Raw genomic sequence first — 24,261 nt, 5'->3', positions numbered from 1 at the left:
GGAGGGAGAGGAGCTATCATGAAGAATCCCCTAGCTACCACCTGAACTGGAACAAGAGCTGTACCAAGGGAAAGAATTGTGCCCAGGCCTGGAAGGTGTCCAGTCTGAGGAAAAAACTTACTGAAGCATCTCTAAGGGTGAGATTATCTGTATTCAGTTTGATTAGACATAGATTTGCGCATTTTATTTTATTTTGCTTGGTGACTTATTTTGTTCTGTCTGTTACTACTTGGAACCACTTAAATCCTACTTTCTGTATTTAATAAAATCATTTTTTACTTATTAGTTAACTCAGAGTATGTATTAATACCTAGGGGAGGAAACAACTGTGCATATCTGTCTATCAGTGATATAGAGGGCGAACAATTCATGTATAAGCTTTATACAGGGTAAAACAGATTTCTTTGGGTTTAGACCACATTGGGATTTGAGCATCTGAGTGTTAAAGACAGGAACACTTCTGTAAGCTGCTTTCAGGTAAACCTGCAGCTTTGGGGCAAGTAATTCTGACCCTGGATCTTTGTTGGAGCAGACGGGTGTGTCTGTCTCAACAAGACAGGGTGCTGGAGTCCTGAGCTGGCAGGGAAGGCAGGAATAGAAGTAGACTTGGCACATCGGGTGGCAGCTCCCAGGGGGTTTCTGTGATCCAACCCGTCACAGAGACAAAGCGGGGTTTGGGGTGGAGGCTGATAGCTCACAACCCCGCCATGTAATAACCTCACGACCCCCTGAGGGGTCCCGACCCCCAGTTTGAGAACCCCGGCCTAGATCTATTGAAGTCAATGGGCCAGATGCTCAATGCTGTAAATTGTCCCAACTTCCTTGACCTGTTCAGAGCTGCACCAGTTTACAGCAGTTGATGATCAGCTTGTATATTAATGTTTGTTTTGGACAAAGGCCAATGTTTAGTGCTTTGAGGTGGATCAGTGTTTTTGGTAGCCTATCTTCAGACATTTTAAAGGAGACTTTCAGAGAGTGCTAAGTGCCCGTGCTCTGAAAATCAGACTCTTTTACGGTGTCTCAAGTTGGGCACCCAAAAGTCACGAGCCACTTTTGAAAATCTTATTGAAATGGGATAGTGGATGGGACAGATGAATGGTCTCATTGAAATGCATCCGCACAGAACAATTTTCAGGACCTAGGCCTCCTGTTGCAATAAAGTTCCTGCTTGCTTCTCTCTGAAGGAAATTAAAACACTAGTGACTTTCCTCCACTTTCAGACCTGACTTCAGCTCATGTTCTCCACCCTTGCAAAGTGCTGTGAACACAAGGAGTGTTAATCCACAGACGTTATTGTGGCATGAGGATATATAAAGCACCAGGGAGGCTCCCTTTGAAATGTGGTGTGCCATTGCGGGCCCTATATTAGGGGATGGACATGATAGAGGGAGGGAAGGTACAGTAAAGAGTAGCCAAGAACCAAACAGATTGAGTTATGAGGCCAGAGTTGCTTTCTATGTCTTCAGAGAATGCGAAGGAGATCTCGTTTGAGCCACTGTCTTTAAATTTCAGAGTGGACACATTTATGCGCCTCTTGTTATCTTAGCATAGGGGAGTCGGATGTCTAAATCTCCCATGATCCCAGAAGGGAACCAGCCCTATGGTTTTAAAATAATATATAGCAGGAATTAGCATTCATCTCATCCCACCCAGCTCTTTGAGAGGAGTCTGATTTCGGAGCCATCTCCATCCACATGAAATTGGAGATAGAAAACACCAGACAACTCAGGGTTGTTCTCTACATTCAGGAGAGGCTTGGCTTCATCCTTAAGTCCTCAGAATTAGACTCAGGACACCTAGGTTCTATACCTGACTATGATTCTGACTTGCTATGTGACTCTTGGGCAAGACATCGCACTGCTATGTGTGTCAGTTTGTTCATCTGTCCTGACAGGGTTTTGAATTGGTTGGAAAATGCCTTGCTCCTCCCCCTCCCCCAGCTTTTAATTTTTTTCCCCCCCACAGAAGATTTTGACTTTTCATGGAAAAAGTAAGAACTGAAAGATTTTGACCGAAAACCATTTTTGTTTTATGGTCTAAAATATTTTTGGTTTTTTGTTTTTTTCCCCCCATTTCAACAAAAACTAGATGCTTTCTACAGAACACAGATGCTTTTGGGGGAAAATTTGCTTTGGTCGGTAACCCAATTTTCTGTCAAGCAACTGTTTCTATTGAAAATTTTCAATCAGCCTGAATGGGGATAACATTTCTCTGGCTCACAGGGGTGTTGTGGGGGTACATTAGTTAATGTTTGTGAAGCATTGAGATACTACACTGAAATGCCTATAAATAGCCTATAACATTTCCTAGGATTTTATCTAGTCCATGCTTCTAAGCAATGGGGCTTCCGCCTTCCCTTAGAATCTCAACTGAGGTCACTGTCATGCATTTATTTCTGATATTTAGCCTAATTTTTCCCTTTCTTAACTTCATCCCTTAACTTCTAGTACTATCCTATATAGCAATATTATTGCAGGGATAGCTGGTGGGTATTAGACAGAGGCAGTGTTTTCCTGATCATGATGGATATAAGGGATGCCATACAGCTGAGAATCACAAAATTGGCCTTTCATCATTGTTTAGTAGAGCCGGTCGAAACGTTTCCATCAAAACTTTTTTTCCCAGCAGAAAAAAGCTTTTTTGACCAAAAGGAAATTGTTTGTTTTTGTTGCAGTGCTTTGGCTTTTCAACACGAACCCCCAAAATGTCCAAAAAGAAAAGAACAGAAAATTAGATGGAAACAGAAAGTTTTAATTTTGTGGACATCCCCCCTGTCAGTTCTATGGTTTAATAACCGACATCTTCTCCAAGGCTGTTGAATATAAGCAATGAAGATCTTGGATGTTCATCGGCTCAATTGAGCAAGCAACTGAGAGCTGGCAATGAACGTTCCAATCCTGAAATTCTTATATGAATGAGTAAGGGCTGCAGGATCAGCCCTGAAACGAGCACCATCTTGGAGTATTTGGAAAAACACTCAGAAACCCGCAAGGGGAAAGAAATTATCCTCAACATATCACTGGGTAGTCAAAGTGGGCTAAAGAAAACACAATTCAAAGCCTTATGGTAAGCTTGTCCACCTGCTATTAGAAACAAGTTTAGACAGGGTTAAATTCAGACCTCTGCATACAGGCTAGTAGAGCTGGTTGAATATATATATATATATATTTTTTAATTTCAACCAAGAAGTTTTCACTAAGATTTTCATTTTAAATTTCACAGAAAATATTTGACACTCCTTTAATCTTAGATTTTTGTTCTGCCAGGTTGTAAAGCTGGTAGAAAATATTCAAACCTGAATTTTGGATGATTTTTTCACCCTTTTTCATGTAGTCACCCACTTGTGCTGGTAAAACTCCCTTCCTAGCATAGTTGAATTAACAAGAATACACTCTCACAGTAGGTAACATAGGCGGGCTAGGGTCACATCTTGCAGTGCCTAGCTGGCTGCTCTTGCTTTCTCCCCTATAATCCCTAAATTCTGATTAAAGCTCTTCTTTCTCAAAGGTACATGGAGACCCTTGACAGAGCTCAACAAAACTGATACAAAACACCAATGAAACCTGTGCAATGCAACGCCCTACAACCTGATCTCTCCAGCAAAACTGCAGACCTACCAGAGGGACACAATAAGGCCAAGCCTCACCCTACAGGGATTGGGAGGGCTGTGAAGACGGAAATAATAAATTGTTTGTCACAAAGGCAAAGCCAGAGACGGGCAATGTCATTGGAACGTGAGGATGGTGTTGCGAGTGATACCAAGGAGATAGGAAGGGATGGCCCCAGGACTCTCTGTCACACACAGCGCCACAGCCATCATGCATTCAGTTTCAATCTGCAATAATATTGAACGAAAAATTCCAAGGAGAGAAAGTCTGGGGAAATGAATTCCAGGCAAGTCGCTTTGGTGGGCGGGGGGAGATGGTGGAATAAAGTCTCTCTCTTTTCAAGGCAGCTGGGCTTATTTTAATGGGCAAGGTCAGCAATGAAATGACCAGGAAGAGAAATCGCTGCCATTACAAATCAGTCGTGATCTTGTATCAATTATTCCCTATGCAGTTCCCTTGCCTTGGGCTGAAGCAAACACGGCCTAATCAGTTTTACATCTACGTTTAATTTTATTGGAAAGAGGAGCCGGCAATGCATCATGGGGCCATGGCATGACATGAAAGGTGACCCCTGCCAACTTAATGACACAATACATAACCCTTAATGAAGTCACTATCTTGTCCTTTTTTGCTGTCTCAGCCCCATGATTTATGATGGCATCATTTTGCTTTGCCCTCTTTTCATTTCAGCTTGACAAAGTGGATGAAACAATTATCTTCGTTATCGGCCAGAGCAGTAGAAATGTGATAGTAGAAGATTTCTGCAGGTGGAGTGCCTTGGCTATGGATCAAAACCAATGGTGAAATGTGCTTAGGAATTGGTTTTTTTTCTCTCCCTCTCTTTCCCTGTGACTATGGGCTCGGGAAGATGGATTGTGTATCCCAACAAGCCCTGCAAGTCCTATATCACTGTGGCAAGAAGTAATTTCAGGAGAAAGAGATCTCTGAAGCCATAGATAGAAGGAAGCTGGGGATTTTTCAATTCTTTCTCTTTCTTTCTTTCTACATACAATATACACCGGCTGGTATTATAAATACTCATATATGCATATTACACAGTGTGCTATGCGTGTGTATATTTCTAGCTATCTATATGTGGTATCAATGATTGTGTGTTTGTATATATACTGTGTGTGTGTGTATATATGTATTTGTAGTTGATATAAGATTATACAGGATTCAATTCTCTGGGGGGAAATTCACGTATAAATGGGCACAGAGCCTAGACGATGCAAGTATACAGCACTACCATGAAATATAAAACTGTTGTTATTATTTGTATGACAGTAATATCTCAAAGTCGTAACTATGCTTGGGGCCCAATTGTGCTGGGGCTATATGCACACAAAATAAGAGACAGTCCCTGCTCCAAAAAGCTCAAACTCTAATAGACAAGAGAGACAGGCATGGTTATTATCCCCATTTTACGTATGGGAAACTGAGGCACCAAGAGATTAAGCAACTTGCCGAAGGGCACATAGGCAGTGTATGGCAGAAGTGGGAGTTGAACCCAGCTCTCCTGAAACCATTCTACATTGTATTTAGCCCTGCACTGGTGTGTAAGGGGCAGGGCAGGAGAGCTTCTATCCGTTTCACCTCTGCAGAATTTAGGTGCAATCCTGTTGCATGTGGGGTGAAGATGGGCTTATGTCATTCTACCCCCATTGTCTAAAAGAGCTGGATTAGTATGGCGGATGAGAGCACCCTGCACCTGTTTAAAGGATGGCAGAAATACTGCTCCAACATACACATCCCTTGCCCTGCTGTCAGAATTCTAGATAAATCAGCCAGAATTCCTATAGGGGAACTGCTGACAGCATGGTCCCATTGTAAGTCATACAAGCCATGGCTTCACTATATTATTCATAGATTCATAGATTTTAGGACTGGAAGGGACCTCGAGAGGCCATCGAGTCCAGTCCCCTGCCCTCATGGAAGGACCAAATACTGTCTAGACCATCCCGGATAGACATTTATCTAACCTACTCTTAAATATCTCCAGAGATGGAGATGCCACAACCTCCCTAGGCAATTTATTCCAGTGTTTAACCACCCTGATAGTTAGGAACTTTTTCCTAATGTCCAACCTAAACCTCCCTTGCTGCAGGTTAAGCCCATTGCTTCTTGTTCTATCCTTAGCAGTTTTCAGGTATCTAAAAGGGTGTCATAAAAAGGAGGGAGAAAACTTGTTCACCTTAGCCTCTGTCATGTCCCCTCTCAGTCTTCTCTTTTCCAAACTAAACAAACCCAATTCTTTCAGCCTTCCTTCATAGGTCATGTTCTCTAGACCTTTGATCATTCTTGTTGCTCTTCTCTGGACCCTCTCCAGTTTCTCCACATCTTTCTTGAAATGTGGTGCCCAGAACTAGACACAATACTCCAGCTGAGACCTAACCAGTGAAGAGTAGAGCGGAAGAATGACTTCTCGTGTCTTGCTCACAACACACCTGTTAATGCATCCCAGAATCATGTTTGCTTTTTTTGCAACAGCATCACACTGTTGACTCATATTTAACTTGTGGTCCACTATAACCCCTAGATCCCTTTCTGCCGTACTCCTTCCTAGACAGTCCCTTCCCATTCTGTATGTGTGAAACTGATTGTTCCTTCCTAAGTGGAGCACTTAGGATGAAGTTTAACAAAGACAAATGCAGTTTACCTCAGACCATTTCTCCACTTTGTCCAGATCATTTTGAATTATGACCCTGTCCTCCAAAGCAGTTGCAATCCCTCCCAGTTCGGTATCATCTGCAAACTTAATAAGCGTACTTTCTATACCAATATCTAAGTCGTTGATGAAGATATTGAACAGAGCCGGTCCCAGAGCCGGTATCAGTACTGCTAAGCCCAACCATGAAAAATCATGAGTCAAGCCTCCACCACCCCACCCAAATAATGAGATTTGGTTTAAAAGTCATGAGATTTTTTTAAAAAATAATACATTTGAGTTCCTTTTGATTTGCCTTTTGGTTGCTGACTCTTTAGGGTGCAGTAGGGTCATGTTTTAATGGTTTTCTCTGCACCCAGGAAGTTAGAAATGTATTTTTTTTTAAATGAAAGCTGAGATTCCCTTGTAAGCAAAGGACACAAGGAACTGAGGCATGCAGAAAAAAATCAAATATGAGACTCATGATAAAATCATGGGAGCTAGCAACATTAGGAACATAAGAATGGCCACCCTAGGTCGGACCAATGGTCCATATAGCCCGGTATCCTGTTTTCCAACAATGGCTTGGGCCAGATGATTCAGAGGGAATGAACAGAACAGGGCAATTATTGAGTGATCCCTCCCCTGTTGTCCAGTCCCAGCTTCTGGCAGTCCGAGAGTTAGGGACATCCAGAGCATGCGGTTGTGTCCCAGGTCATAGATTCATAGAACCATAGGGTTAGAAGGGACTGCAAGGGTTATCTAGTCTAACTCCCTGCCAAAATGCAGGATTTGTTGGGTCTAAACCATCCCAGACAGATGGCTATCCAGCCTCTTGGCTAATAGATAAAATCATGGAGGATAGGCCCATAAATGTCTAATTCTTTTTTGAACTCAGCTATACTTTTGGCCCTCACAACATCCCCAGGCAACAAGTTCCACGGGTTGACTGTACGTTATAAGGAAGTGCTTCTTTACACGTTTGTTTAAAACCTGCTGCCTATTAATTTCAATGGGTGACCCCTAGTTCCTGTGATATGTGAAGTGGTAAATAACACTTCCTTATTCACTTTCTCCACACCAGTCATGATTTTATAGGCCATGATTATATCCTCCCTTATTCATTTCTTTTCTAAGATAACAGTCTGTAACGGGGTGGACACCCCACTCCTGCCCTGAGGGGTTTGGAACAGCCCTGGGAGAAGGCTGTTGAAGGGAGAAGCAGCTACTGGGCTGATTGGGGAAGTAGCTGCAGCTGGGCCATGCCCCAATCAGGCCCCAGCTGGCCTGTATAAAAAGGCTGTGAGCCAGAGGCCAAGGAGTCTCTTTCTGCACTCAGAGAGAGAAGGGCCTGGCTGTAGGGTGCTTGAGACAGGGTACCTGAGTGGTGCAGGGCTGGGGAAAGGCAAAGAAGCTGGGGAGCTCCAGCCTGGAAAGCCCCAGGGTGTGGCCTAGCATTGGGCCAACGGTACTGGGGGTTGCAGAGGGCAGCCCAGAGGTAGTCCAAGGCAGCAGGTCCAAACCCAACCTTGCCTGTGATGAGTGGCTGATACTGCAATCTGCCCCAGGGAGTGGGGCTAGATGGTGACTAGCGGTAGCCTTATTCTGAGGTGAGGTGGGGTTAGTGGGTGGGGGTTCCCCTGGGAGGGGAGACACAGCATATGTAGGTACTGCCAGGGGGCAGCACCCAGAGCAAGGGGCACTGGGGTTCTGGGAGGGACAAGGGGGCCAGAAGGGGCAAGGTGGATCACTAGCCTGCAGAGGGTGCTCCAGAGGCTGGATTGAGCTAATTCCTGAAGCAACCAGCAGGAGGTGCTGCAGGGATGAGTCTGACCTCTTACACAGTCCCAGTCTTTTTAATCTCTCATCATATGGAAGCTGTTCCACACCCCTAATGTTGCCCTTGTCTGCACTTTTCCCAATTCTAATCTTTTTGAGACAGGGTGACCAGAACTGAACACAGTATCCAAGGTGTGGTGTACCATTGGTTTATATAGTGGCATTATAATATTTTCTGTCGTCTTTTCTAATGGTGCCTAACCTTCTGTCAGCTTTTTTGACTGCCACTGCATATTGAGCAGATGTTTTCAGAGAACTATTCACGATGACTCCATGATCACTTTCTTGAGTGGTAACAGCTAATTTAGATCCCCATCATTTTGTAAGTATAATTGGGATTATGTTTTCCCATGTGCATTAGTTTGCATTTATCAACACTGAATTTCTTCTTCAACGTTGTTGTCGAGTCACTCAGTTTTGTGATACTGCTTTGTACCTCTTTGCAGTCTTAACTGCCTTGAGTAATTTTATATTGTCTGCAAGCTTTCCTACCTCAGTTTACCAGCTTTTTAGATCATTTATGATATTTGAACAGTTCTGGTCCCAGTACAGATCCATGGGGGCCCTGCCATTTACCTCTTTCCACTGTGAAAACTGACTATTTATTCCTACCCTTTATTTCTTTTCTTTTAACCAGCAATTGATCCAGAAGAAGACATTTTCCCCCTTACCCTGAGACTGCTTACTTTGCTGAAAAGCCTTTGTTGAGGGACCTTGTTGGAGTTTGTCCGAAAGGTTTTGGAACAATAACACTGAACTCTGAAACACGGTAAACTAAAGAACACAAAAGGAGCATTTCTTTCTCCTCTTCTCTCTCTTCTCCCCTCCCCCCCCCCCCCACACACACTTGGATGAGTCTCCTGTGGATCACTGTTGGAGCAGGGAGGTGTTAGAATGCATAACAAAATCCAATCTTTGCATGATGTCACTGCTCCTTTTAGCAAGGCCAGGAGTGTGTGAAAAGAAGAACAGGAGTACTTGTGGCACCTTAGAGACTAACAAATTTATTAGAGCATAAGCTTTCGTGGACTACAGCCCACTTCTTCGGATGCATATAGAATGTGTGAGTGAGAGAGAGAGAGGAGGAGTATAGGAAGATGCAGGAAGGAGGATGGGAAAAGATGTTTTTTGGAGACAGGAGAGGAAGATAACTATCAAGGTGCATAATAAAATGAATGCAGGCTGATTTGGGGAAGGCAGTAGAATTTATCCTTTGGGGTAAAATAGTTCAATTAGCTCCCTGATATGTTTTCTTTCCTGGCATATAGGATGGAGAAGCCTTCAGTTCTGGATGTGTTAACAAAGGCTGTTTAAAGAACAGGAGTACTTGTGGCACCTTAGAGACTAACAAATTTATTAGAGCATAAGCTTTCGTGGGCTACTGCCCACTTCTTCAGATGCATATAGAGTGGAATATATATATACACACACACACACACACACACACACACACACACACACACACACAGCATGAAGAGGTGGGAGTTGTCTTACCAACTCTGAGAGGCCAATTAAGTAAGAGGGGTGTTTTTTTTTTAAGTGATAATCAAGCTAGTCCAGTACAGACAGTTTGATAGTAAGTGTGAGAATACTTACAAGGGGAGATAGATTCAATGTTTGTAATGGCTCAGCCATTCCCAGTCCTTATTCAATCCTGAGTTGATTGTATCTAGTTTGCATATCAATTCCAGCTCAGCAGTCTCTCCTTGGAGTCTGTTTTTGAAGTTTTTCTGTTGTAAGATAGCCACCCGCAGGTCTGTCATTGAATGGCCAGACAGGTTAAAGTGTTCTCCCACTGGTTTTTGAGTATTATGATTCCTGATGTCAGATTTGTGTCCATTAATTCTTTTGCATAGAGACTGTCCGGTTTGGCCAATGTACATGGCAGAGGGGCATTGCTGGCATATATCACATTGGTAGATGTGCAGGTGAATGAGCCCCTGATGGTATGGCTGATGTGATTAGGTCCTATGATGATGTCACTTGAATAGATATGTGGACAGAGTTGGCATTGGGCTTTGTTACAAGGATAGGTTCCTGGGTCAGTGTTTTTGTTCAGTGATGTGTGGTTGCTGGTGAGTATTTGCTTTAGGTTGGTGGGTTGTCTGTAAGCGAGGGCAAGTCTGTCTCCCAAGATCTGTGAGAGTAAAGGATCATCTTTCAGGATAGGTTGTAGATCTCTGATGCGCTGGAGAGGTTTTAGTTGGGGGCTGAAGGTGACAGCTAGTGGTGTTCTGTTATTTTCTTTGTTGGGCCTGTCTTGTAGGAGGTGACTTCTGGGTACTCGTCTGGCTCTGTCAATCTGTTTAGTCTGTCTTGCTGCCAACAACTACTGGCCACTGTGGAGCAAGGGACTGCCATTTCATGACCCTTGCACAAGGATAAGCCCAAGGAGTAGATCTTGGCTGGGAGGATGTACTGTGAGTATGTTGTGCTGAGAGATGGCAGAATACCTTTGGGAGAAGGGGAGGGAGATATTTTAGGCCAGAAAATTGCCACAAAACTGACCTAGTGTAAGCTGGAGCAGTTTTTCCTTTATCTACAGAGGCTGCATGATGGAATCCTTCTTTCATCGACAGAGATGCAGATGGAAGCTGCCTGCACCATAGCCCTGCATTGATCACAAAATGTCCAAGCTAGCCATATGCTTGATGGCACTTGGAAGTACTGCAGCCATATTTTTTGGCTGCTGCTTCTCTGGGTTAGATGCATCTGATGCTGTTTCCTTAGTCTCCTCTGTACACTGAAATAATTTAGGATGACTGAGCAGACCTTAACAGCAATACTTAGGCACATAGATTGCTGTGAACACAACAATTAATCACAGAATTTAGATGCGGAAAAGACATATTAGACTATCCAGTCCATCTCCTAGCCTGGATTGCTCCCTCCAGTGCATTAAAATGTCCCAAGCATAGGGTGACCAGGTAGCAAAATGGGGGGAGGGGGGAACAGGACAGGGGGTGAGGGGTAATAGTCCCATTTTTTTTGGAACTTTTTCTTATATAGTCACCTGTCTCTTTAAAAACAGGACATCTGGTCACCCTACCCAAGTACTAGGTCTTGTATCATTTCCCTTATTCCACAGGCTGATGCAACATTCCCTGCTATATCTCACCTGCAAGATTTAAACCCAGGGCCTTCTGTTTCACAATACAGACTCTGAGTACAGGAATAATTCCACTAGCAGACTGTTAATCTCTGTGTGGACCTGCCCTTGGAGCAGACAATTGGAGCAGATTTCACAAGGGTGTTAGGCTGAATATCAGGACAAATTTCCTTACAGTGAGATGTTAGTCAAAGTATTATTGTCTCTAGAAACGGTGATAGTCACTAAATTGCTGGAGACCACTTCAATGGCAGTGTTGGGATTAGAACCTCAAACCTTGTACTCAATCAACTATCTGCCCACCCCTATTCCTTCCATACATATACAAGAACTGAGCATGTAAGGGCTCTCTATATTTAGACACATTTCTTTATTTATTTTTAAATAGGACTAAAACTTTGGATGGTTCTACACCCACATTTTTCAGCCTTCTAGTGCTCCTAGACACACACTGCAGGTCAAGATCTCCTGTACAATGAGTCAGTCTGAGTGCCCCTAATTAAGTTATTCTGGCTCATTCCTGAGTAATATAAAACATGCCTATAAACCAAAATTCTCCATCAGGGTCCTTGATATGTCTAATGTTCTATCAGCCTCACAAGGCAGGCTTTCTCTCTGCTCTGTGGCCTGAATGGGGTTGTTTAGGGAGTGGGGGCGGGACGGGGATGAAAAGAGAAGATAAATGTAGTTTGGCAGGACATTAAGGAAAACCACAATATTGCCTTGTAATGCAGCTCCTATCTGATCAGCAGAGTCAAATGTGGTGCCGTCGTTATGTCTCATAGGAAGTGGAACCAGCCGGCCTTGTCAGAGTGATTGCCTAGATCTTCCCTGAGATACTCCTTCTGCCTGTCAGAGATACCAGCTGCTGAGGAATTCCTGGCATGTGCAGGAAATGGCCCTGACTGAACCACCACAGGGGCCTCTGCTCCCAGAATTCCCTCCCAGGAGGAACTGTCACCCCCATAGAGGAGGGAGGAACAGGACCTTGGCACCCATCTCTGTGCCAGGGTTTTGCTCCACTAATGGCCTGAGAAAACCTGGTCTGGTTGGTAGTGAGGGTGGAGTGGGTGGAAGTGCAGAATTACTATTTCTCCCCCCCCCCCCCCCCGACCCTATACAGCTAAAGAAAGAACAAAGGCTTTTGTATTGCTCCTTTAATTTCAAAAACTTAATCCCTTCTACACTCTCAAGAAGTACTTTCTGTTCCTGTGGGAACTCCTTCATGTTGAAGGAGAATATGATCACTTGACAGGGTAAATAAATGAGTTACTTAGTATTTTCACAATACTTTGCAAACGTGAAACTAATTAATCTTCACAGCCATTGTGTAAATATCACCCCCATTTTACAGAGGTGGAAGGAGAGGAACAGCAAGGTGAAGTGACTGGGCCAAGGTCACAGAAGGCAGAAGTGTCAGAGCCCAGAGTAGAACTCGGGTATTCCAGTCCTGTTTGAATCAGTCCAGTTTTTCAGAGGGAGAATTTGAGCCACTTTACACTGCAGACAGAGGGGATACAGAGCTAGATGTTTCTGTTTAGGGTCAAATGCATCCCAACCTCACTGGTGAGTGCAGGAGTTTTATCTCAATAGCATATTCTTCAATGTTCTGTCTGGTCCAGCATTATCTCCAGGAGTGGGTCTTTCACACTTCCCTTGGGGTGACTATCAGACACATCCACATAGTGAGTGGCAGCTTGGGGCAAGAAGTCTCAAAGCCAGGATGAACAACTTGGGCTCTCAGGACTCTGGCTACCACATTCAAAAGAGCTGTGTGGACACTGTGGCTCTGGCCTGAGCTCCAGCCCATGTCACAACATCTACACAACTGTTTTGGGCACAGTAGCCCAAGCCTAGTGAGCCTGAGTCTGTCAGCCATGGCTCTGGGACTCGCTGGGGCAGGGTGTGTAGATGTACCCTTAATGGTTACAGAGAGACTTGTTCCCGCTGTGGGTTTAGTGGCAGGTCAGAGAAGGGTTAGTTGGGGATTAGAGCTGGTTGAAAATTTGGGGCAATTTGTCCTGAAAAAATAAAGTTTCAGTGACATTTTGTCAACATTTCAAAGAGCTCCAGTGGGGGATTTTTGTAACTGGCATATTGAATTCCAGCACTGCAACCCTTAAGTGACAGTGACACACCCAATCAAGACTGCCTGGGCCTGATGCAGGAAGTGGTAGGTGAGGTTCTCTGACCTGCGTTATGCAGGTGGTCAGACCAGCTGATCACAATGGCCTTAAGCTATTAATGTTACTCTTAATTAAAGTGTCTTGTGGACACACAACTGTGATTCAGTGTAGTGGATGGACACTGCAAACAGGCCTTTTCAAAAAGTTGATAGAGCAAATGCTTGCTGAGTGCTACCATGCTGAAAAATAACCTAGTTTATTTTAAAACAGTTCTTTGTGAGGGGCCCATCGACCCTAATCAGATCTATCTGTCCAAAACCTGGGAATTAGCCCAAGTTTCAGCTCTCAGTGCATCTACACTACTTCACACCCATAGTGTGAAATTCCACCCTATTGAAATCAAGGAGAGTTTTAACATTAACTCCTGTGGGGCCAGGATTTCACCCCTGGTGTGGGCAAGGAAAGCTACAATTTGCACCAACGGGGCTTAGACCAGTTTCAAGAGGTTTCAGGGTGTTTATATGGTGCTCACAGCCATGGTATTTGAGGTATTGCTACCATGTGATGCAGAGGTGCCGGTTTCATTAATAAATAGCAATGAACCCCTTTTGCGGGGAGAGGGAGCTAGCCTGTGGATGCATGAAGAGCAAGACACTCAAGGATTAATAAATCAGTCTGCTGTACCCACCTTTGGCCCCACTTCCAAAAACCCACTTCCCCATCTGTTGCTCTTCCTCAGAGCATCAGAGAGGAGATCTGTAATCTCCCAGCTACAGATTTGGGGAACTTTGACATCCCCTAATGAGGTAAACATGTTACTGTCATGTACAAACAAACAGCAACAAATTAGCAGCAGAGACGTGAGCAAGACACAGCAGAACAGCACGCCGCGCTCTTTACAGTCAATTAACGCTGACTGCACTGGGACCTCCCGCTTTGTTCAGGTCTCTTTCTGAGCCAGGTGTCCCTGAGCCATGGCCTAAAGTCCAGTGTTCATCCCCCTGATGCTATTTGGGTTGGTACAGGTTCATTACTGCTTCTCCTATTGGAAGTCCCGGTCCGAGGAAGGCATGTGTTCTGAACACCCACAAGGGAAAGACTTCAGTGCTGTAGCAGAGCTGGGAGGAATTTTCCATTGATTTTCAAATCCGGATGGGAGGGTATTGGTAGACGCAGGAGGAATATTTGCATTACAGCGGGTCAGGAAATTATTTTTTTCCAGCCAGAAATTTTTTTGACAAAACTAAAAATGTCTCGTTTCTTCAAATTTTGAGGGGCTGTGATAGAAAAAAAAAAGCCATTTTTAAATTTAAAAAGTAAGTTTCAATCAATTTTTGGTAACAGCTCTAATCTGAATTGATCTACAATCCCCAATTTGTTTTAAATTATAACATAGGCCATTCTCATGGCAGAGAACAAGCATGAGGAAAGTAATTGCGGAGAAAGTGATGAGGCTCTGAAAAAAGCCCTGTAAGATGAAATGATGCTCCAGCCATAATCACAACATCCCCCTTGCAATGCTATAGTGAAGCCAATATATTAATAACCCTCTGTCCGCCTCTGGCTCCTTCCAGCTGGGGATCTCAACATGCTTTACAAACACTAATTAAGCTTCATGCCCATTCTGTGAGAGAGGGTCTATTGTTGCCATTTTATGGGTGGGGATAACTGGGGTACCAGTACGGAAAACAGAAGTGACTTGTGTAAGGTCACACAATACAATTGGAAGTGTGGCTACAGCATGGGTAGACATGCCCCAGCTAGCTGTGATCTCGCTAGCTTAAATAACAATAGGAGTGAAGCTGCAGCAGCACTGTTCTTGTGTAAGCCCATCCAGAATCCTCCTTGGCATCAGGGCTGGCTCCAGGGTTTTTGCTGCCCCAAGTGGCGCAAAAAAAAAAAAAAGCCGCGATCGTGATCTGTGGCAGCAATTCGGCGGGAGGTCCTTTGCTCCGAGCGGGAGTGAGGGACCATCCGCCGAATAGCTGGACGTGCTGCTCCTCTCCGGAGTGGCCGCCCCAAGCACCTGCTTGGCAAGCTGGTGCCTGGAGCCGGCCCTGCTCGGCATGCACTTGGATGGCTAGCTTGTACCGTCACCATGGCTGCCGAAAGATCACTGCTATTTAAGGGTCCTAGCACAAGTATGCCTACGTGTGTTGCAATCACACATACCCTCAGAGACACCCCAACAACAGAATCCTGGTCCGTGGTTCACTACTACAGCCTCTAGATCACACTGCCTCTCTGAGGTGCAAAAAGAACCCAGGAGTCCTGTCCTCCAATCCCCTGCTTTAGTCACTAGCCTGCCCAACTTTTGTCAGAAAGAATGCCCAGCACTGTGGCCAAGCATGACCACAGCAGGAGGCATTTAATTTCAACGATAACCAGGGATATCTGTATTAAGTGAGAGCCAAGGCAGTGGGTCCAGGGTCCAGTGGAGTGTTGGGGGCTTTATTCTTATTATTGCTTTGCAGTGCTGCGAGCCGGAGGGTCGGACTCTACATCAGCCATCGCTCAAAATAATAATGAAAAAAGATAAATAAATAAAAGCGAGATTCAGCCAAAAAGAAGCTCACATTATCAGCCAATAAACCAATAATCCATTAGTGACCAAGGTTGCTGAATAATATAGTACTTTCACAGTGCCATAATTTATGCTGCAGACTAGAGAATAGACACGATTATTAGAGTGAGGGCTACTGGATGACACATGATGCATGACCGCGCGGCATTGATCTTCACACAACAGGAAGGTGTCTAGACTGGGAGATGTATGGCCGTGCGATTCAGAGCAGGGCATATTTCATGTGGGGCCTAATGGAGTAGTGGAGCCTGTGATGGATGGCTTGCCTAGTTTCAGTAGCAGTGCAGTTATAGCAGTGCTAATGCCTGACCTCTCCCGGCTTCTCATGTCCTTCATTCAGTCAGGGTGACCTCATTTAAAGGGATGGAAGATGAGAGGCTGAGAGTGTCTGTGTGTGTGTGTTGGGGGGAGTGCGAATACAAAAAAATAAAAGATAAGCGGAGGCTGTGACTCAAATGAACTGTTGGTCTGTCATGAGCCATTCCCTCCTTTCCCTTTACTGGGGTCTGGTTTGCACTGGTGAGGGCAAACCCACTCTCGCAAAGTCCCAATTCTCATGTCATTTATATGAGGTTACTCCTGATTTACACCAGTGTAACTGAGAGCAGAATTAAACATCCCGACTGCACTAAGGAGGCGCAGGGCTGGTTCTCAGGGTCCTCATTGCCTCTCCGGTGAGAGAACACATTTGCTGCAGTCCACAGGGGAAAATAAAACAACCTGGGAAGCCGCTCAAAGCATAGGTGCTGGAACTAAAGGTGCAGGAGGTGCTGGCTTGAAGTGGTGTCCATCATAGACATGGTTTACAGTTTGGTTCAACGGCTCTCAGCACCCCACTATAAAAATTGTTCCAGCAACCCTGGCTCAAAGGGGCTGGGCTCACTACTAACTGAGCAAGGCATCCTGTGAGTATGTCTGAGAGCTTTATATCCATTCACCAGGCTGTGTAAAGCCTCCAAAATATGTTCTGGTTTTATTTCACCCCATCCTCTTTTAGATGCTGCTTAATGCATCTTAATGATCATTGCAAAGGGAAGTAATCACTGAAACAACAGCCAGTCAAAATCTGAGGGTCTTTTTGTTTGCTTGTTTATTTTAAGCATCTTCATGTTGCAGACACAGGCTGCTCTGACCCTTGATGGAGTCAGGGAACATGTTCTTCATGAGTCTTGGGGACATAGAAGTATTTGGAATCTTCATATCTGGGCACTCCGTGACCAGCCTTCCTGAGGTAAGATTAATGAACCTGGTTGAAAAAATATCATGGTAACTTTTCTTCAGTGATCAAAAACAATTTGATATGTTGAATGCTTTTTCACTATTATAAAATGTGATCAATTGAAATCGATTTTTTCCATGGGAAAATATTGATTTCAATAAAAGGTTTTGATTTGCTGATCGGGAGAATGACAGAAAAGGTTTTTTTGGTCAATTATTTTTTTTGATCAGCTCTATATAGCAGCAAAGTGCACAGAACATCTGATTATATTATTTATGACCATTAGTGACGTAGCCATGCAGTCTACCTAATTTATCTGTCTCACTTGTAATGTGCCCATCACAGTAGTATCTAGACATCAGTGATGCTAAGAAGAAGAGAGAAATAAAATCTCATGCTCCATGGTGTAAGCTGGTTGTTGCAGTGGTCAGGACATTTCCCCTCCCCCATGTACAAAGCAGACAGAAAAGCATTTGAACTTGGGACAAACTGAGCTAAGTTTTCTTTATGGGATGACAGGTTTCAGAGTAGCAGCCATGTTAGTCTGTATCCGCAAAAAGAACAGGAGTACTTGTGGCACCTTAGAGACTAACAAATTTATTAGAGCATAAGCTTTCATGGACTAAAGTGGGCTGTAGTCCACGAAAGCTTATGCTCTAATAAATTTGTTAGTCTCTAAGGTGCCACAAGTACTCCTGTTCTTTTTATGGGATGAGTGAAGGCAAGAATGAGCTCCTGGAACCCAGGCACCAGCTCACCCTAATACAAGGCGCGAGCTGTTCATTGCAACCCTCACCTTCCCCTCCCTCAACCCATCCATTCTCCCCTCACTATACCATTCACCCACATCACTTTTTTTGGGGTGGCGAGGGACTCTGAACGTAAGAACACACACACATTTGCTTAAAATGTAAAATCAATAAATAATAGAACAAAAATAAATAAAACAACAGGCAACAATCCTCAAACAAACTAACTAACTCCACAATGAATTAAAAATGAACCAATTATTTAACTTTTTTTAAATGGAAGTGCAGCATGAAACTGAACCACAGTGGTCTGGGCCTGATGCTGTCATATCATGCCACTAGCTGCAGCTGTACATCCTTGTTAAGGCAGCAAGCTAACACCTGCGATCTGTTTCAGCTCTTACAGTGCTGTTTCTGTTAAACTATGTGGATTCCACATTAGGTTTTTTTTTTTATTACCCTTGGAGAAAGGGTTTTCACCCAGGAAAGGCCCTGGCACGGAGAGGAGATGCCATTTCTTTGTACCAAGCACTAATGCAAACAAATCACTCATTGATCACCTACAAGTATTATGTGTTTGAAAGGTCCTGAGTTCGAGTCCTCTCTTCCAGGAGATCCAGGGACCCAGATATGGCACAGAAATCTGGCAAAGCTCTCAAGAACCTTTGAAAGCAGGAGCGTCTGGCTGACCTTTGTGGAAGGTGGATATTTTGCTCTACTGTACCCAGAGGGATGGGGAGCATGCTACTCCTTGGGTAGAGTTGAAACAACATTGTGCTGTCTCTGGATGGAAGCAGGAAACATGGTTGCTTTGCTGGCTTGCAGCCCCTATCTTTTTGTAAAGGTAATTGCTCTAGCTAGTGTCTAAACATAGCAGTGCATCCGCGGTGGCCTGGGCAGCCTCTTGGGCTAGCCACCCCATGTACAATCCTGTCTGACTCCCTGGGTATGTACTCGGGTGGCTAGTTCCAGCTAATGCTATGGGCCACGCCAGCCGCCCCTATGCTGTCACAGACAGAGAGCAATTTTTAAGTGCTAGCTCAATCAGAGCTAGTGTAGGTACCTCTATGCAAGCTGGGAATCACACCTTCCCGCTCCAGTGTGGATGTACCTGTCATCTCACTCATTCCAATTGTAACTTGAACACTTGCAGTTTGCTCGATGGTGAATTCCTCATGATCTAGTAGTGAGTCCCAGAGGGTTCCTAAAGGTTAAATAAAATCATCTGGCATGATTGAAAAGCAAATTTATAAGAAAGCCTGTTTCTTTTCCCCTTAACATTGACTCTTCTTTCTTTATCTTCTGTTAATTTATTATTATGGTTTGTGCTAGGCAGCGTATGTATGTGAACAGAATAAGAGACAGTCCCTGCCCCACAGAGCATGCAACCTAAATAGACAAGACAGACAAAGAGAAGGCAGTATTATCTCCATTTTACAGCAGGGAAATTGAGGCACAGAGGGAGAAAATCACTTCCCAAGGTCATATGGGGAGGCCATGACAGAACCAGGAATTGAATCCAGACCTTTTAGTCCATTGCCTCAACCCAAAGACATCCTTCCTCTCTGACTGCAATGCTTAAACTAGGATGCACAGGGCAGCTGGGAAAATACTGCTCACTGCATATGCTATGTCTCTAATATCCATCTTTTCAGAGGCCCTTTTCCTGTGTCTGTCCTCTGCCAAACCCTCCATAAATTGGAGTTGTCAGCACACCCCAGAGCTCAGGTTTATTGCAAAGCTTTAACCAGCCTCCAATGCGCACTCCAGCTAGTTAGCTGTCCACTATACCTACAATGACTCCCTCTCCCCAAACACACACCTCTCTCCCTCTACCCGACTCTCGTATTTGTCTGGAGAAAAGAGTGCACATTTACTCCTATCTTCCTTTCGCCATCTGGGCTTATTTAAAAAAAATGAGCGGCAAATTAAAAATAGGTGGGTACAGAGAAAGGAGGATGACATAAAGAGCCATAGAAAATTCTCTGTTCTCTGTGTACTTTTAAAAGCCTGAATCGCCATATTGGACTGGCAGAGAAACATGTTTTACATTTCCACTGGTACATGACTGACATCATTTACCATTAAGTTCTATTTGAATAAAATGGTAGTAGACATTTAGGTAATATTACAAGGCAATAAATGTCTTAAACAGCCTTGGGGAGATGCTCTTGAAACATGGTCCAGACCAGGATTCTAAAAATACACCTTAATATATATTAACCCCTTTTAAACTTCTGGCTTTCAAACAAATAATGAAGCCCCCACCCCACCCCTTTTACACGCAGAATTGTTTAAGAGTCCCCAGCTATATTTTCCCCTCCTTTTTAGCTGCACTGGGCAGAGCCATGAGGGAATGTAGTTAAAATTCAAAAAGGTTCCCCTTTATCATTACCATGAATCAACACAATAAATGAGCCCCTTCAGAGCACGGTAATAAGAATTTGATAAATCATCAGCCAAAAATTAACTAGATGTCAAAACAATCTTTGGGAAGTGTGATGGATTAGGGCTGATAGCGGCAATTAATCTCCCAGCATGAGTTCACAGGAGAGACTGAAGGCTGGGAGATGGATGGGGGGGAGACCAAGGCCTCGCAAGGTCAGGACACTGCAGAAAGGAAAAAGAGAGAGAATGAAAGAGAGAGAAAGAAAAAAATTCCACTGAGTCGGCAGTACCCAGGCATCCAGCAGCTGAGCTAGAGGTCAGCTGCATGCCTTTGAAAACCCTTCTGTCTCCAGCTGCTCTCGGTGATGAGGCAAGCACTTTTCTGCTCATGCTAATAAGTGCCACAAGCCAGCTCATGGGGCACAACACATGGCTGGAGTGCGCAGGAGACCAAAGAGGGTTTCATTTGGAGAGGTCGTCTCCCTTTGTAAACCATGCCAGGGAAGGCTGGGGGGGCGAAGGATAGTGGAGGAAGAGAAATCCTTCTCTCGTGTGTGAATTCAGCCATAGAAGGCCTGTCAGCCTGTGTGTGTGGATTGACTAATTCCAACAGAAGGCAGGAAGAGAGTGCAGGAGGGGAAGTGCCTTTGCGGTCATAAATCCCTATTGAGCTGGCAAAACCACTTCCTCGGTCTTCCCTTTGCGAGAGGGTTTTCAGTGATTTAGGAAGTGGTGAGCAAGGGAGGGGCTGTTGTCTGTGCTCCTGGTGCTGGCTAGATCGCATCTTGTGCCATCGCTGCAGGGGCCCTGTGATACACGAGTCACCTCCCAGCATGCCACAGAGACTCTAGTGGGCATGACAGTGGCACAAGGGTCACACACTGAGCTGGTGAGGGCTGGAGTGCAGGAGAGCAGAGGTCAGAAGGCAGAAGCCTTGTTCTTTTCTGACTGTAGGTGCTTAGATACTGTGGCAATAGATAGATAGACAGACAGACAGACAGATTGGGCTATGATGGTGGAGTTGAAAAAACACAGCCAATTACCACTTTACCGACTACCCTTATAAATACATACTCTGGGCCAGGCCCTCCACTGGTGTAAATCGGCATAACCCCATTCACATCCATGGAGCTATGATCGTTTACACCAGCTAATGATCTGACCCTGTATTATTATTTATTACACAAAATATAATTATTCATTACAAAAGCCAGACGCTGTTAGCCATTTTAAATCAGGGCTACCAACAATAGGGAACTCCTGGGCTTGGTCCACCTGCTAGAGGGCAGGGGGGTGGATTTTACGCCCGTACAGCCTAGGAGATGGAGAGGCATTGTCACAACATGTGAATTTTGTGCCACCGGTGGTGACCTCACAAATGCTGGCAACATGCCATTGTGACGGGTCGGACCCCCCCCATTCTGGGGTGCCACCTGATGTACTGGGATTTCACTGAGCCTCCCCTGCTCAACCAGCCTGGATTCCCTCTCCCTGCTTTGCTGAACTGGGATCTCCAGCCTCTTACAGCACACCCCCACCCCTCTGCAGACACAGACTGAAGTCAGGTCCTTGTGAGAGGACCCCCCAGCACTCATGTGCACACCCCTTTTGGCAGATAAACCCAAAATAATACTGTCTTGAGTTGGACAGAAAAATCTGCACAGCACAAGCTCATAAAAATCTGCCCTCCTCCTCAATGTGAAGAGAGATGTGCACGACTTCTTGTTCCCCCCCGCCCCCCAGTTAGAACTAGTACAAACTGGGTTAGATTATAACCAAGAAATAAGTTTATTAACTACAAAAGTAGTAGATACGTTTATTTTAGGCAAAGGAATGTTGGTTTACCTGTTTGCTGAGATCTCTGGTGCAAAATCAAGCATTGCAAAATCCATAACTCAATAAGAGCTGGATTTGCATGAAAGTCAACAAGAAAAGTCCCCCAGTGTGATGGGGGAAAGTCATCAGAGACTAAAACCACAAAGGGATTGTCTAGTCTCTGGGGTCAAAACAATGAGTTTTGGGGAGATATAAGGAGAAGCAAAAAGATATTTTGTTATTCACCACTGAGGGAGCAAAAAGGACAGTGCTTTTTGGATCCATGAAAGCTGGATTCTGGCCCTGGGGGAGGGGGGTGATGCTGAGAGGTTACTTTAGGTGAGAAATTTATCTTAGATAAGATTTTAGCCTCTTAGATACGGTTACAAATAAAACAAAACTATAACATGCATCTGTTTCCACTGTCTTTACTCACTTAAATCTCCATCTTTGTTAATAAAGTTCTCTTTGTTTTATTATAAGTAGATCTCAGTGCTGTAATATTAAGCAAAGTGTGAATTCTTAGTTGAATCAAACCAGCTGGTGCATATACTGTCTCTTTGGACACAGTGAACCTGGTAATCTCTGAGAGTGTCCAGTGGCAGTGGCTGGATACTCCAGGGGAACACACTTCCAGGGGGCTCGGGAACTGGCATGAACCAAGTATTATTTGCAAGGCAGAGTAAAGGCTGCAGAGCTTTGGAGGAGATTGTTTGGGTGACTGACTGTCAGTGTCAGGGAACTGATACGCAAATTAATCCCAGCAAGTGTCTCTTTTGCTATGACACAGGAGTAACTTGGTGATCCATAGCTCTGGGCAGTGGGCATCCTCAGACAGTATCACAGAGTGGTTCCCTTTTTCTTTCATCTTGTTAGAGATGCTGTTTATGATCTATGAAGGCTTAGGTTCAAGATGTGGCTGTGGGAACATTATTACCATTATTAATTTATTGCACACAAAGGACCCAATCAAGTATGGAACCCCATTGTGGTGAATCCTCTACAAACACAAGGGAAGACACAGTCCTTCTCCTGAAAAGATTACAGTCTAGGGTAGGATACATATTACACACACGGGGTCTCAGGCAAATCTGACAGCCTGGTGGGGGATTCCACTATCTAGTTGTGTACTCCAGGGCCAAATTCCATTTTCAGTTACGCTGCTATGAATCTGGAACAACTCTACTGAACTCAACAGAGTTAATCCAGATTTTTCAATTCACACAGGAGTGAATTGCTTTCTAACATCTAAATAGACACAACCTAGCTTGTACAGAATGCACGTTGTCCCTGGTTGGGTTGTAGGATGAACTCTGCATCTGTGATGTTGCAATCATAAATGCATTGGCTACTCCTCCCTGTGGAAGCAAAGCATTCACTGGAGCCCCTTATCTGTACATACCCAATTCAACATAATTTCTACTATGATCTCCTAGTAATTTATTTACTGAAGAAAGCTGAGCTCAGATAGAATAGTTTTCACTGGGCTCCAGATATTCTTACCTGATTTTGATGCTGCGCTAACTGAGCCAAGAAGGGACTGAATGACTTGCAGAGTGTTACACAGTGTGTGAATGACTAAGGAGGCTCAAAATCCGCTACCTGCCAGTTGCTTTGCTCTAGTGCCTTCTGCATCCTTTAGGAAGGAGCTCTAAGGTTATGGCTTCTTTCCTGTTCTCAGCCTCTCTCTTAGTTTGCTCAACCAGGGGCCTAAGCAAACAGGATTTTGTATAAGAGATAAATAGCTGGCAATTATTATGACACCGCTGGATGCTTAGTGCATATTAATGTCAGAAAGATTTCTGGGTGAAAAGAAACCTTCCAAGCTGGACCTGTATCCCAGAATGCCTGTCCCCTCTCAAAAAAGATGAGACTTGGATAGGACAGATATTTCCACCCAAAAGCAGGTGGGGAGATAAATCCCACTACACTTCATCCCTGGGAGAGTATTATTAATCAACAGTCCCTATATGACAGCTTCGCTTGACCAACATTTGGAAATTTGGGGGGAAAATAGCCTTGTAATCCAAGAGGTGTCAGGAAATAGTCAACCCCAGATTGACTCAATTGATTGATTATTATTTATTACAACCAGAAAATGACCTAGAGCAGCTGGGAGAGCCACACGTGAGAGAGAAAGAGATTGAATGAAGGGGCCAAATTTTAGGGTCTGCCCT

General features: G+C 44.3%; 1 long non-coding RNA gene across 2 annotated transcripts; it reads left to right on the top strand.

The window, feature by feature from the left end:
• The first annotated feature begins 7,583 nt into the window (after positions 1 to 7,583).
• On the top strand, positions 7,584 to 15,037 carry LOC135981564 (uncharacterized). Of its 2 annotated transcripts, none has more exons than XR_010598637.1 (3): positions 7,584 to 7,631; positions 8,732 to 8,863; positions 11,989 to 15,037. It is a non-coding gene; the product is annotated as an uncharacterized LOC135981564 (long non-coding RNA). The 2 variants fall into 2 exon arrangements; XR_010598636.1 differs by having other exon boundaries at positions 7,593 to 7,865.
• The last annotated feature ends 9,224 nt before the right edge of the window (positions 15,038 to 24,261 follow it).

This window comes from Chrysemys picta, chromosome 2 (assembly GCF_011386835.1).
Source record: "Chrysemys picta bellii isolate R12L10 chromosome 2, ASM1138683v2, whole genome shotgun sequence".
In the NCBI taxonomy this organism is placed as follows: domain Eukaryota; kingdom Metazoa; phylum Chordata; order Testudines; family Emydidae; genus Chrysemys; species Chrysemys picta.
This window is presented reverse-complemented; position numbering and strand designations above follow the sequence as displayed.